The 12,758-nt window shown below is 38.2% G+C and overlaps 1 protein-coding gene and 1 pseudogene across 1 annotated transcript in view; one reads left to right on the top strand and one right to left on the bottom strand.

The window, feature by feature from the left end:
• Positions 1–12,758, top strand: part of FHIP1A (FHF complex subunit HOOK interacting protein 1A) — a 284,213-nt gene that overhangs the window by 22,314 nt on the left and 249,141 nt on the right. The gene's annotated exons all lie outside the window — the stretch shown is intronic.
• On the bottom strand, positions 4,065–4,621 carry LOC102960532 (annotated as a pseudogene).

Raw genomic sequence — 12,758 nt, 5'->3', positions numbered from 1 at the left:
ATAAACATTAAAAAATTAAAAAAAAAAAGAGTGAAAGTTGACTTCTTCTTTGCTGGTTTCTATGCCCTTTATTTCTTTTTGTTTTCTGATTGCTGAGGCTAAGACTTCCGGTACTGTGTTAAATAGTAATGATGAGAGTGGGCATCCTTGTCTTGTTCCCTACCATAAAGGAAAGACTCTCAGTTTTTCTCCATTGAGGATGATATTAGCTGTTGGTCTTTCGTATATGGCCTTGATGATGTTGAGGTATATTCCATCTATCTCTACTTTGTTGAGAGGGTTTTTATGAAGAAAGGATGCTGTATTTTGTCAAGTGCTTTTTCTGCATCTATTGACAGGATCATATGGTTTTTATCCTTTTGTTAATGTTGTGTATCACATTGATTGATTTGTGAATATTGAACTAGCCCTGCAGCCCAGGAATAAATCCCACTTGATCATGTTGAATAATTCTTTTAATGTACTGTTGAATTCGATTTGCTAGTATCTTGTTGAGAATTTTTGCATCCAGGTTCATCAGGGATATTGACCTGTAATTTTCCCTTTTAGAGGGGTCTTTGGTTTTGGAATCAAGGTAATGTTGGCTTCATAGAAGGAGTTTGGAAGCTTTTCTACCATTTCTATTTTTTGGAACAGCTTGAGAAGGATAGGCAGTAACTCTTTAAATGTCTGATAGAATTCCCCTGGGAAGCCATCTGGCCCAGGATTCTTGTTTGTTGGGAATTTTTTGACTACTGATTCAATTTCTTTGCTGGTTATGGGTCTGTTAAAATTTTCTATTGCTTCCTGTTTCAGTTTTGATAGTTTGTGAGTTTCTAGGAATTTGCCCATTTCCTCCAGATCGCCCAGTTTGTTGACATATAATGTTACCTAGTATTCTTTTATAATTGTATTTCTGTGGTGTTGGTTGTGATCTCTCCTCTTACATTCATGATTTTATCTATTTGGGTATTTGGGTTCTTTCTCTTTTCTTTTTGATATGTCTGGGTAGGGAATTATCAATTTTGTTTATTCTTTGAAAGAACCAGCTCTTAGTTTTATTGATCTCTTTTGTTGTTGTTTGTTTGTTTTGTAATGTGTATTTCTGGTCTAATCTTTATTTCCCTTAAAAAATTTTTTTTGATGTTTATTTTTGAGAGAGAGAGAGAGCGAGAGAGTGAGCATGTGAGCAAGTGGGGGAAGGGCAGAGAGAGAGACACAGATTCTGAAACAGACTCCAGGCTCTGAGCTGTCAGCACAGAGCCCAATGTGGGGCTTGAACTCTCATGCCATGAGATCATGACCTGAGATGAAGTCAGATGTTTAAACTACTGAGCCACCCAGGCACCCCTATTATTTCTCTTCTTCTGCTCGCTTTAGGCTTTATTTGCTCTTCCTTTTCTAGCTCCTTTACGTGTAAGGTTAGGTTGTGCATTTGGCAACTTTCTTGCTTCTTCTTCTTTTTTTTTTTTATAATTTCTTTTTAAGTTTGTTTATTCTTGAGAGACAGAATGAATGGGGGAGGGGAAGAAAAAATTCCAAGTAGGCTCCATACTGTCAGCATGAAGCCCAATATGGGGCTTGAATTCACAAACCATTAATCATGACCTGAGCCGAAACCAAGAGTCAGATGCTTAATGACTGAGCCACTCAGGCTCCCCGGGACCTTTCTTGCTTCTTGAGACTGGTCTGAATTGCAATGTACTTTCCTCTTGGACTGCCTTTGCTGTATCCCAAAGGGTTTGGACTGTCGTGTTCTCCTTTTCATTTGCTTCCATGTATTTTTTTATTCAATTTCCCGGTTAACCCATTCATTCTTCTGTAGGATGTTCTTTAACCTCCATGTATTTGAGGGCTTTCCAAATTTTTTCTTGTAGTTGATTTCAAGTTTCATAGCATTGTTATCTGAAAATATGCCTGGTATGTTCACAATCTTTTTGTACCTGTTGAGGGCTGTTTTGTGACCCAGTATGTGATCTATTCTGGAGAATGTTCCATGTGCCCTGGAGAAGAATATGTATTCTGCTTTAGGATGAAATGTTCTGAATATATCTGTTAAGTACATCTGGTCCAGTGTGTCATTCAAAACCATTGTTTACTTGTTGGTTTTCTGCTTAGATGATCTGTCCACTGTTGTAAGTGGGGTATGAAAGTCTCCTACTATTATGGTATTATTATCTAAGAGTTTCTTAATGTTTGTGATTAACTTATATATTTGGGTATTCCGTGTAGGGGGCATAAATATTTACGATTGTTAGCTCTTCTTGATGGATAGATCCCTTAATTATGATATAATGTCCTTCTTCATCTCTTATTACAGTCTTTGTTTTAAAATCTAGTTTGATAGAAGTATGGCTACTCCAGTTTTCTTTCCATATCCATTAGCATGATAGATGGTTCTCCATCCCCACACGTTCAATTTACAGGTGTCCTTAATTCTAAAACGAGTGTCTTGTAGGCAGAATAAAGATCTTTTTTTTTTATTGGAGCATTTAGTCCATTTACATTCAGAGTGATTATTGAAAGATAAATTTATTGCCATTGTGTTATCTGTAGATTTGGTGTTTCTAGTGATGCTCTTTGGTCCTTTGTATCCTTTGCTGCTTTTTTTTTTCACTCCACTATTAGAGTCCCACTTAAAATTTCTTGCAGGGCTGGTTTAGTGGTCATGAATTCCTTTATTTTTTGTTTGTCTGGGAAACCCTTAAAATTTTTTTTAAAAAAACATTGATTCATTTTTGAGAGACAGAGATAGAACATGAGCAGGGGAGGGCCAGAGAGAGAGGGAGATACAGAATCCAAAGGAGGCTCCAGGCTCTGAGCTGTCAGCCCAGAGCCTGACGTGGGGCTGGAACCCACAAACTGTGAGCTCATGACCTGAGCTGAAGTTGGACGCTCAACCGACTGAGCCAGTCAGGTGCCCCTGGGAAAATGTCAAAAAAATAATTTTTTTTTAATGTTTATTTTTGAGAGAGACAGGGGGAGGGGCAGAGACAGAGGGAGACACAGAACTCAAAGAAGACTCTAGGCTTGGATTCGGGGCTCAAACTCAAGAACTGTGAGATCATGATCTGCCCTAAAGTCGGACACTTAACTGACTGAGCCACCCAGGTGCCTCTTGTCTGGGACTCTATCAGAGCGAGAGTGAATCTTAAGCAGGCTTCATACTCCGTGGGGATCCCATGACCCTGGTATCATGGCCTGAGCTGAAATCAAGGGTTGTTGAATGCTTAACCAACTGAGACACCCAGGTGCCCCAAGTTTACATTATATTTAAATCTTCCAATTATAAAATTTGAAAGTTTAAGGCTTCAGGAAAAATTTCTATTTATGTGATTTATTTCTTATGTTGCTGAAAATGATGGCATTCCAGCAACACAGGCTCATCCATGGTTATAAAATGCTGTTGATGTTTTGATGAATGTAAAAAAAAAAAAAAAAAAAAAAACAAACCAAGGGGGGGGGAGGAGAAAAGAAAACCATTTACATACTTTTTTTTCTAATACAAATCAAATCAAATTATTTAATTTTGATAAACAGTTTCAAAACTCACAATCAACTGAACTTATATCTGATGACCTAGTTTTGGAAATTCATGATTGCCTTGCTGCCTTGCTTATTTATTTATTTTTACTTATTTTATTTTTTTAATATTAAATTTATTGTCAAACTGGTTTCCATACAACACTCAGTGTTACATACGTATTTTAAGCATATGCATAAAAAGACCCCAAATAAACAAAAAACTTAGAATGGTCGATAGGCATATAGGAGTTGAACACATTGTGATTAATGACTATAAAGATTTCCCCCAACACTTAGAGAAGGTGTTCTCTAATGCGGGAGAATAATATACCATGTCTCAAATGCTCTTTTCTGATAAAGGAAGCAATTACAGAAAGCCTTTATTTGTTCAAAGTAATCAGTGCTATAGATGCAGAACCCACCCCCCCCAACAACCCCCCAATACTACTTCAAAAGAAACATATCAAACTTGATTTTCGTTAGAATGTTATTTTTTCACATGAGTAAATTAAAAAATCAAGACCTAGATTTCCTCTATATTGTATATTATATATTATATATTAGATGAAGCAATGCAAACAATGAGCTTTATCTTCTGGACAAGAATGCCAAGTTAGTCTGTCTTCATAAAAAGCAGTTACAATTTGAGGACACTTCAAATTTGCCTCTTTTGCCAACACCAAGTCTGCCTTTACTGAATTTTTTCATTTCATGAGAAACATTAATTCTCCACTGCTGTCTGTGGCACCAATTATTTGTCCAAGATCAAGACCTCTGGCAAACTTGGTTTATCAGTAGCCTATCTTTTCTTCTTTGACTTGCTCTCATCAGATTCACTGTCAAAGATTTTCTTTTTGTACCATCTTTTCCTCTACCAGCTTTTTGAGAGGTAAGAAATGCTTCAATTAACTCTGGACAATCTAAATTTTCCTTAGGTTCCCAAGTATTGCCAGTACCTGTAAATTCTTTCCATTTCAGTAAATGCTCCACCTTCCCATTTGTTACACATCAGTCCAGTACTTTTTCCACCACAAATTCTTTAGGCTCTGCCTCTTCCACTTTTTTACTCGTTTCATTCTATTTCTTTCCCATTTTTTTGCAATGTAGTTTTATTGGAGGCCACTTTTTATTGCAGACTTGAAGAGCTATTATTCTGAGCTGCTCCAAGCCATGTGTCTGTGGTGTCTCCTCCCTTCTTGCTTTAAGAGCCAAATGTCATAGGGATTTGTTTTTCATGTGTAGGCCCCCCCCCCCCCCCAGCCGGGGAAAGTCTCCTTTTCATTCTTCACCTGCTACCGGCTCCCTTTCTACCACAGACAGTCAATGTCTGTTTCACTCCCAAATGGCATCTTCACCCTTCCTACTCTCTTTTAGTGTGGATTATTCTCTACCTTTAGTTGTGGAGTTTGTTTTCCCAGTCTTCATATTGTTTGTTTGTCTCTCTCAAAATAAACATTAAAAAAAAAACAGAGTATGAGCAGGGGAGGGGCAGAGAGACAATCCCAAACAGGCTCCGTGCTGTCAACATGGGGCCCAATCCCACAAACCATGACATCATGACCTGAGCCAAAATCAAGAGTCAAAAGCTCAATTGACTGAGCCACCCAGTCCCGTCTGGGTTATTACACTGATGTGAATGTTACCTAGTTGTATCTGTGGGATGTAGTGAGCTTAGGGTTCTCTTACTCTTGCATCTTCCCAGCCTCTCTCTATCTTGGGACATTTTAATTATAATGTGTTTTGGTGTAGATATTTTGGGATCCATCTTTTTTGGAACTGTCTGGGATTCCTGGATTGTAATGTCTGTTTCTTTTACTAGGTTAGGGAAGTTTTCATCAATTATTTTTCAACTATGTTTTCTGCCCCTCTTCTTCTGAGCCCCCTGTAATGCAAATGTTGGTCCACTTGATGTTGTCTCATGAATCCCTAAGGCAGCTTCCACTTTTTTTTTCTTTTTCCACTTTCTTTTTGCTGTTCCGATGGGGTGAGTTCCACTGCCTTTTCTTAAAGTTCACTTGATCTTTTCTTTTGCTTCATCTAATTTGCTGTTGAATCCCTATATTTTCCAGTTCAGTTATTGATTTTTCAGCTCTGTGACTTCCTTTTGGTCGTTCTATATTTTCTTTTCTTCTTTTTTCTTCTTATTTGAGAGAGAGAGAGAGAGAGAGAGAGAGAGAGAGAGAAGAGAGAATCCCAAGCGGGCTCCACATTCAGTGTAGAGCATGATGTGGGGCTTGATCTCATGACCCTGGAATCATGACCTGAGCTGAAACCAAGAGCTGGATGTTCAACCAACTGAGTCATCCACACATCCCAGTAGTTCTATGTTTTCCATCTTTGTTAAAGTTCTCATTCTGTTCATCCACTTTTCACCTATGTTCTATGAGATTTTTCCTGACCATTATTTTGAATTCTCTATCAAGTAAATCACTTATCTGTTTCCTTAAGGACTTTTTTTTTTTTTTGGTGTTTTATTTTGTTCTTCAATTTGGAACACATTTCTTTGTATCTTCATTTCATTTGTTTGTTTGACTCTGTTGGTTTCTGTGTCTTTGATAAAACAGCCACCTCTCCCAGCCTTGGAGGAGTGACCTTGTTTAGGAGATGAAACTTATTGTTCAACCCTGCCCTAGCTCTAGGCTCTCAAACCTTCATGATTACCCAGGCAGCCTATTTTATTGCTAGTGGATCCCAGTCATTGAGAGTATGCCGAAACTTGTCAGTTTCCCAAAGAATAGGATCCCAGTCAGTACATTTGTTCAGGTTGATTGGAAGCCAGACCCTCAGGATATAGCTTTTATTATTTTTTATTTTAATTTTTATTTTTTTGTTTACTCAGACAGCAGCTTTTAAAGTATGCAAACATAAGGGCACCTGAGTGGTTCAGTCGGTTAAGCATCCAATGCTTGATCTCAAGGACATGGGATTGAGCTCTGTGCTACAGGCTTGGTCCTGGGCGTAGGCTTGATTAAGATTCTCCCTCTCCCTCCCTGTCCTCCACTCATGATCTCTCTCTCAAAAAAAAAATATTTTTTAAAGTATGCAAACATACACAGTCCTATGGAACTGCAAGCATTAAGTCCCACTGGCTACTAGCACCAGGTGATCTAGGTGTCCATTGGTGACAGCTACAAAAATTGGAGACCAGAGGAGGGTAATTATTCCTTTCCAGGAGATAATGGTGAGCTGGAGTGAGGCAGAAGGAGAGTGCAGATAGGGCATGCCAGCCTCTGTTCCCAGAGAGTGCCCCAGTATGTTCCTTGATGTGTGTTAAGTTAGATGCCTGCCCTCCAGACAGGTGTTTAAGATAATTAAATAAGCATTGTTTACATAAAGTTTGGGCTCCTCTAAATTGGCTGCCTCTGCACTGGTCCCTGTGATGGGTAAGTTTGAGAGTGTGAGCTCTTTAAGAGGTGTTTCTCAGTTCTCTATAGCCTTGTTGGTCTTGTGGACATGTGCCCTATTGGTTTTCAAAGCTCGCATGTTGCGGGCTTCTCTTTCAGGTGCAGGTGTTGAACACTGATGCAACCAATGCAGGCTTAAAATCTTTAGCTCCTCAGGTAGAAGCTCCAGGTTTCGATTGCCCTCCTGATTTTGTGTCAGTGTGTCTGAGATGGTCTCAGCTACTCCTACCTGCTTTAATGTGTTTTTTTCCCCCCATCCTTTGTCTGATACATAGGATTTGCTTAGCTAGTTTGTGTTTTTTGTTTTTTCAGAGGAAGTTGTTTCATGTGTAGCTGTTGATTCAGTTTATTCATGGAAAGAGGGGAGGTCAGGATTTTCCTACATTACCATCTTGATGTAGAACTTTCAAGTACCATTCTATTAGACCTTTCTTATTTATTTATTTTTTAACATTTATTCATTTTTGAGAGACAGAGTGTTGAGTGGGGGAGGGGGACAGAGAAAGAGAGGGAGACACAGAATCCGAAGCCAGGCTCCAGGCTCTGAGCTGTCAGCACAGAGTCCAATGTGGGACTCACATCCACGGACTGCAAGATCATGACCTGAGCTGAAGTCAGACGCTTAAGTGACTGAGCCACCCGGGTGCCCCAACTATTAGACATTTCTAGGTAGCTCCAGCTAAATTTACTTCCCTTAAAAAAAAAAAAATTCCTATAACTCTAATCATAGAAGGTTTGGAATTTGGTAGGTTCTTTTTGTGTGTACAGTATTTAAGGGAAGGAAGGAAATAAATGCTTATGTACACACACACACACACACACACACACACACACCTGGTGTATTCCTTATCTTTAAGGCATGTATATGTACTTACACAAATATATTTGCAAGAATGTTTCATGCATTAAGTCAAAGACTTCTGGTTCTAGCTAAGATAGTGAATTGAGCATGACTGCTGGCTCCTTCTCCTGCACAACAATTCTGGAGATGCCAGAAATTAGATATCTATAATCTAGAATCTAAGGAAAAATTTTTGACCTAATGATGGACATCAACCAAAAATTCATAATAAACATCATACTTAGGAAAATTTTAGGTGCTATATTACTTAGGAGTGTGTTTCCTGTATGTAAAAGAAACCAAAATAGTGGTAAATGCACAAGGGATTGGTTTTTTCCTCATAGCAGGAAGTCAAGAGGTGGACAGTATAGCTCTGGTGTATGTTTTGACAAAGTTTCAGTGTTCTAGGCCTCTTCTAGCTTTCTTACTTCGTGATCATCATCTCACATATCCAGCTTTTCCCCCTCATCCTCTCAAGGTGGCTTTTGCTTTTCTAGGTAATCATGATCCAGGCAGGAGGAAGCAGGTAGAGAGAGGGCAAAGAGATGTGGAACCTAGCCTGCCAGGCTTTCTGAAAGCTCACACAGGGACCTTGTATCACATTCCATTGGCTTGACTGTGATACACGACCACCTTTTAGTTGCAAGGGCAGCTGCAGTTCTGCCTCTGTAAACAAAATTGGTAGAAAGGATAAAACTTGAAGGCTTGAAATCGGGTAGACAATTAATAGCAACTGCTTTGTATTCTGTTTAGGTTTGAGAATAACATCATGATCTCTACCGTGACGACTGCCTTTCAAGTTAGAGTTGATGTCTTGGCCATTGCAAAAAGATAACAATAAATGTGAAATATAACTGTTAGTTCTGCTAAAATCTATAAAAACCACATCGAGCTTATTAAATAACTTATTAAACGATACTAGGCAGCTTACTGAGTCTGTAACATTGGCAACAGATACAGATTTAGAAGCCATATAACTGGGAACTGCATGTACACCAAACACCCTGCAGGTCTGCTGTAGGGGAGACAGCGCTGTTCCCACTCTGTGTCGACACTGCAGTGAGCATTGCCAATGCTACCGCTGTGAGCACTGGGTACTAGTGAGAGAATCTCTCCCCCAAGCCGGTCTCTGTTTTCTATATCTTGCAGAATGATGCGTTGTGGTGGTTTCTCCTTTAGCTCATTAGTGTCCCTTTCAAAATGTATGTTCTATCTGTACAAGAGTCTAGAAAAAGCAAGTTTCCGCTCTTTCTTACGGGAGTTGGAGACTTAAAAGGAGAGAAACCTCTTCTAATGCTAGGTGACTGGAAAGAATTGGTGAATGCATTACAACATGTCACTTTCAGATGTTGGTAATTTATATAAATCCTCTTCAGATTCAACCAAACTTGAGAACCAAAGAGAGTCCAGCAAGAGAGCCAGATGTGTGATCAATATATAGAAATAAATTTCATACCTTCATACCAGCAATGAAATTACTAGAAATAGTAATAGAAAACGTTTTAATTGCAACAAAACCATATGATATACAGAAATTGAACTATTAAGGAGTACAGACAATAAATGTGGAAAAAATTATATAACTTTATTAAGGGATATTTTATTAAAAAAAATTTTTTTTGTAACGTTTATTTATTTTTGAGACAGAGAGAGACAGAGCATGAACGGGGGAGGGGCAGAGAGAGAGAGGGAGACACAGAATCCAAAGCAGGCTCCAGGTCCCGAGCCATCAGCCCCAGAGCCCGACGCGGGGCTCGAACTCATGGACCGTGAGATCGTGACCTGAGCTGAAGTCGACGCTTAACTGACTGAGCCACCCAGGCACCCCTATTAAGGGATATTTTAAAAATACTTGAATAAATGAAGCAAAATATCCTGCTAAGAGATGGGATGGGTTAACATTTTGAAGATTAAATTACTCAAAATATACTCAAAAATATAAATTCAGTGTAATTAAAAAGAATCCCAGAAGGATTTTTGGAGGCATGTCAATAAAGTGATTCTAAAATGTATTTGGTGAATATCTAAAGACAATTTTGAAAAATAAGCCAAAGCTTTCGAAACAGTGTTCCAGGATCAAATCTTTAAGCCAAGAGGTCAGGGTAGAAAGTCAAGAAACACACCTGTGTATATAGGCAATTTGCCATAGAGAAATAAAATCAAAGAAATATTGGATTATTTAGTAAATGGTACTGAGAAAATTAGCTCACTGTAAGAAGAAAAATATAATCAGATCCTGATTTTATCTAAAAGTAAACTCCAAATGAATTATAAAAGATCAAGTATAAAAGTGAAGAAGAAAATATAGGAGACTATCAGGAAAGGAAAAGATTTCTTTAACAATTGTTCCTGGTTGGGTCCTCCAGGAAACAGACCCTAAAATAGAGATTTGCATTTAGGGAGATTATTGGACTCTGATCTCAGGCTCAACACCTGTAGGGGAGTAAAGGGAGCAGGATCCTGCTGAGTGAGCAGTTGAACTGTGGTAGTCTCAGCCTGATCCTATGGAGAATTCCAGAGCTGGGACTGCCTTTCTGATTTGCAAAGAGTGGACCCAAACTTTGTTTCTTGCATAGACCAGTCACTGTCTCCAGGAAGTGGGCATGACTTTGGATGAGCTGGATAGTCAAGGACAATGCCAGAGTTTCCCACCTTTTCCTCTTGGCTATTGTGAATAATGTTGCTATGAACATGGGTGTGCAACTATTTCTCCAAGATCCTGCTTTCAATTCTGTTGGTTTTATGTGAGAGGGGGGATTGCTGGGTCATGTGGTAAGTATATTTTTAACTTTTTGAAGAACTGTCCTAGTCTGTTCCATAGTGGCTGCACCAATTTACATTCCTACCAATAGTGCACAAGGGTTCCCTTTTCTCCACATATTCCCCAGCATTTATTTTCTGTGGGTTTTTTTTTTTTTGATAGTGGCCATTCTAATATGTGTGAGGCTTTATCTTGTAGTTTTGATTTGCATTTTTGACACAACCTTTTTTAAAAAGTAAAATTTATTCTCTTACCATAAAGTAACATATTCATTGTAGAAAGCTGGGAAAATATAAAAAATTAGAATGAAGCAAATATCTCTTAGAATCCTGGTTCTTCAAGATAATCAGAGTTAATACTTCGGTTTGCGTTTTTTCAATCTTTTTTGTTTTTGTCCAGATTTACACATAGGTGATGCTAGCCCATACTAACCCTTTGGGCAATTCAGAAAAAGGCATCCTGTTCTCTAGGTGAATGCAATCTTGAACCAGGGTGTACAGCTTGATAAGCGGAGCACAGCTAGATTTCAGATCTTACTTGCTCCAAGGGCAGGCATCCTGTGCAGTGAACAACTTGCACAACCATACGTTGTAGTTCTGAATGTACACAGGGGTTTTATTTTATAGCTTTTTTTTTTTTTTTGAATAAAATGGAGATCATACTATGTGGTAGACTATGTTTGGATAGAACATAATTTACTTTAGTTCATTCCTATTTGATAATTAAATTACTTCCAAAATTTTGATATTATAAATTCATGCTGGTATGATAATACTTGTACTTAAATATCCACTTTTAGAATTACTTCCTCATTACAAATTCCTAAAAATTGCCTTGAAAACTAAATCTACTGAGTGCTTATCATGTGCTCTACACTGTGCTCAGGGAGCTACATAATCCTCATCACAAACTAGTGATATAGTTACTATGATGACCTCTTATTAGAGCAAAAACTGAGGCACAAGAAGAAATGAAGTTACTTAGTTACTTGATCCAGGTCACACAGCTGGAAAGCAGTAGAGCTGGGATTTGAACACACTCCTGTCGGCTGCATCTGCTCCAGAGCTTAGGCTGTTAACATGCTACAGTGATTCATTTTATTTTCATTTTTTTAAAGTCTATTTTGAGAGAAGGCAGGGAGAGATTAAGAGGGGACAGAGAGAAGGAGAGAGAGAACCCCAAGCAGTCTCTGCACCATCAGCACAGACCCCGATGTGGGGTTTGAACTCACGAACTGTGAGATCATGACCTGAACTGAGGTCAAGAGTCAGACCCTTAACCAACTGTACTACCCAGGCGCCCCTACCCTGACTTTCTTTAAAGGAGAAGACAGGTGGATTTGAAAAGAGTTTTTATAATAAATAAGACATATTTCATCAGTGGAGTAAGTAGACCTTGACCACTTGATAATCTCCACAGGAGATGAGACCATTGAAAAGCAATTTTATTTTATTATTAATGTATTTGTTAGAATTTCTTGACAGAATGATTAATATTCTAACAAGATACACATTGTTCATTTCTAAGCTCTTCTTAAGAGAAGCAACTTTAGGAGACAATTTATATTTAGATTTAATCTGACTATAAATGATAATGTCTTTGTGTCTTTTTAGATTAGATTCCAAGGTATCTGGGTCAATGAAGGGATCTTTTTGACATCCTCATCTCAAACTGCCCTCTTCCCTTTGCTGTACCTGAACTTCTGTTTTTGTTAAACAGAGCCGATAGCCTTTGTTCGCTTTCTCACAGAGATGTTAAGATAGAGACTATAGTCCCATGAGCTCTGTGAAAGAAGAGTGTTTGCAAGTACTAATGAGATACTGCTCTCCTTTTTTCACATAATCATGGATTTTGATGTTTTAAATATTTTGAGGGAAATGTGTAAGGCAATTTGAAATACAATTACATTTTAAAGCAGGGATAAAGGAGGTAAGAAAAGGGAGTCTTGTGCAGCTGCTGCATTAAAGAAATCTAATCTGAATACTTTGACTAATGTATATAACACAGCTAAAAAGGGTAAGAATAAATGAGATAATGAAAAATACAACTTAGAAAGGGTTGGCATTATATTACTAATCTGTGCATTCACAACAATGTACTTCTATCTTCCATGAAATCATTTTAACTTCTAAAGTAGTAGAGTTCAAATCAATGGCTGTTTATTGGATACATTATGTTAAAAATGCATTGTTTCAAACTAGAACTCTTTTATATAGTGCCAGTGGGAGTATAAATTGGTATAACCATG

This window comes from Panthera tigris, chromosome B1 (assembly GCF_018350195.1).
Source record: "Panthera tigris isolate Pti1 chromosome B1, P.tigris_Pti1_mat1.1, whole genome shotgun sequence".
Lineage (NCBI taxonomy): Eukaryota > Metazoa > Chordata > Mammalia > Carnivora > Felidae > Panthera > Panthera tigris.
Note: the sequence above shows the minus strand (reverse complement) of the source record. Positions and strands in the feature narration are given on the sequence as shown.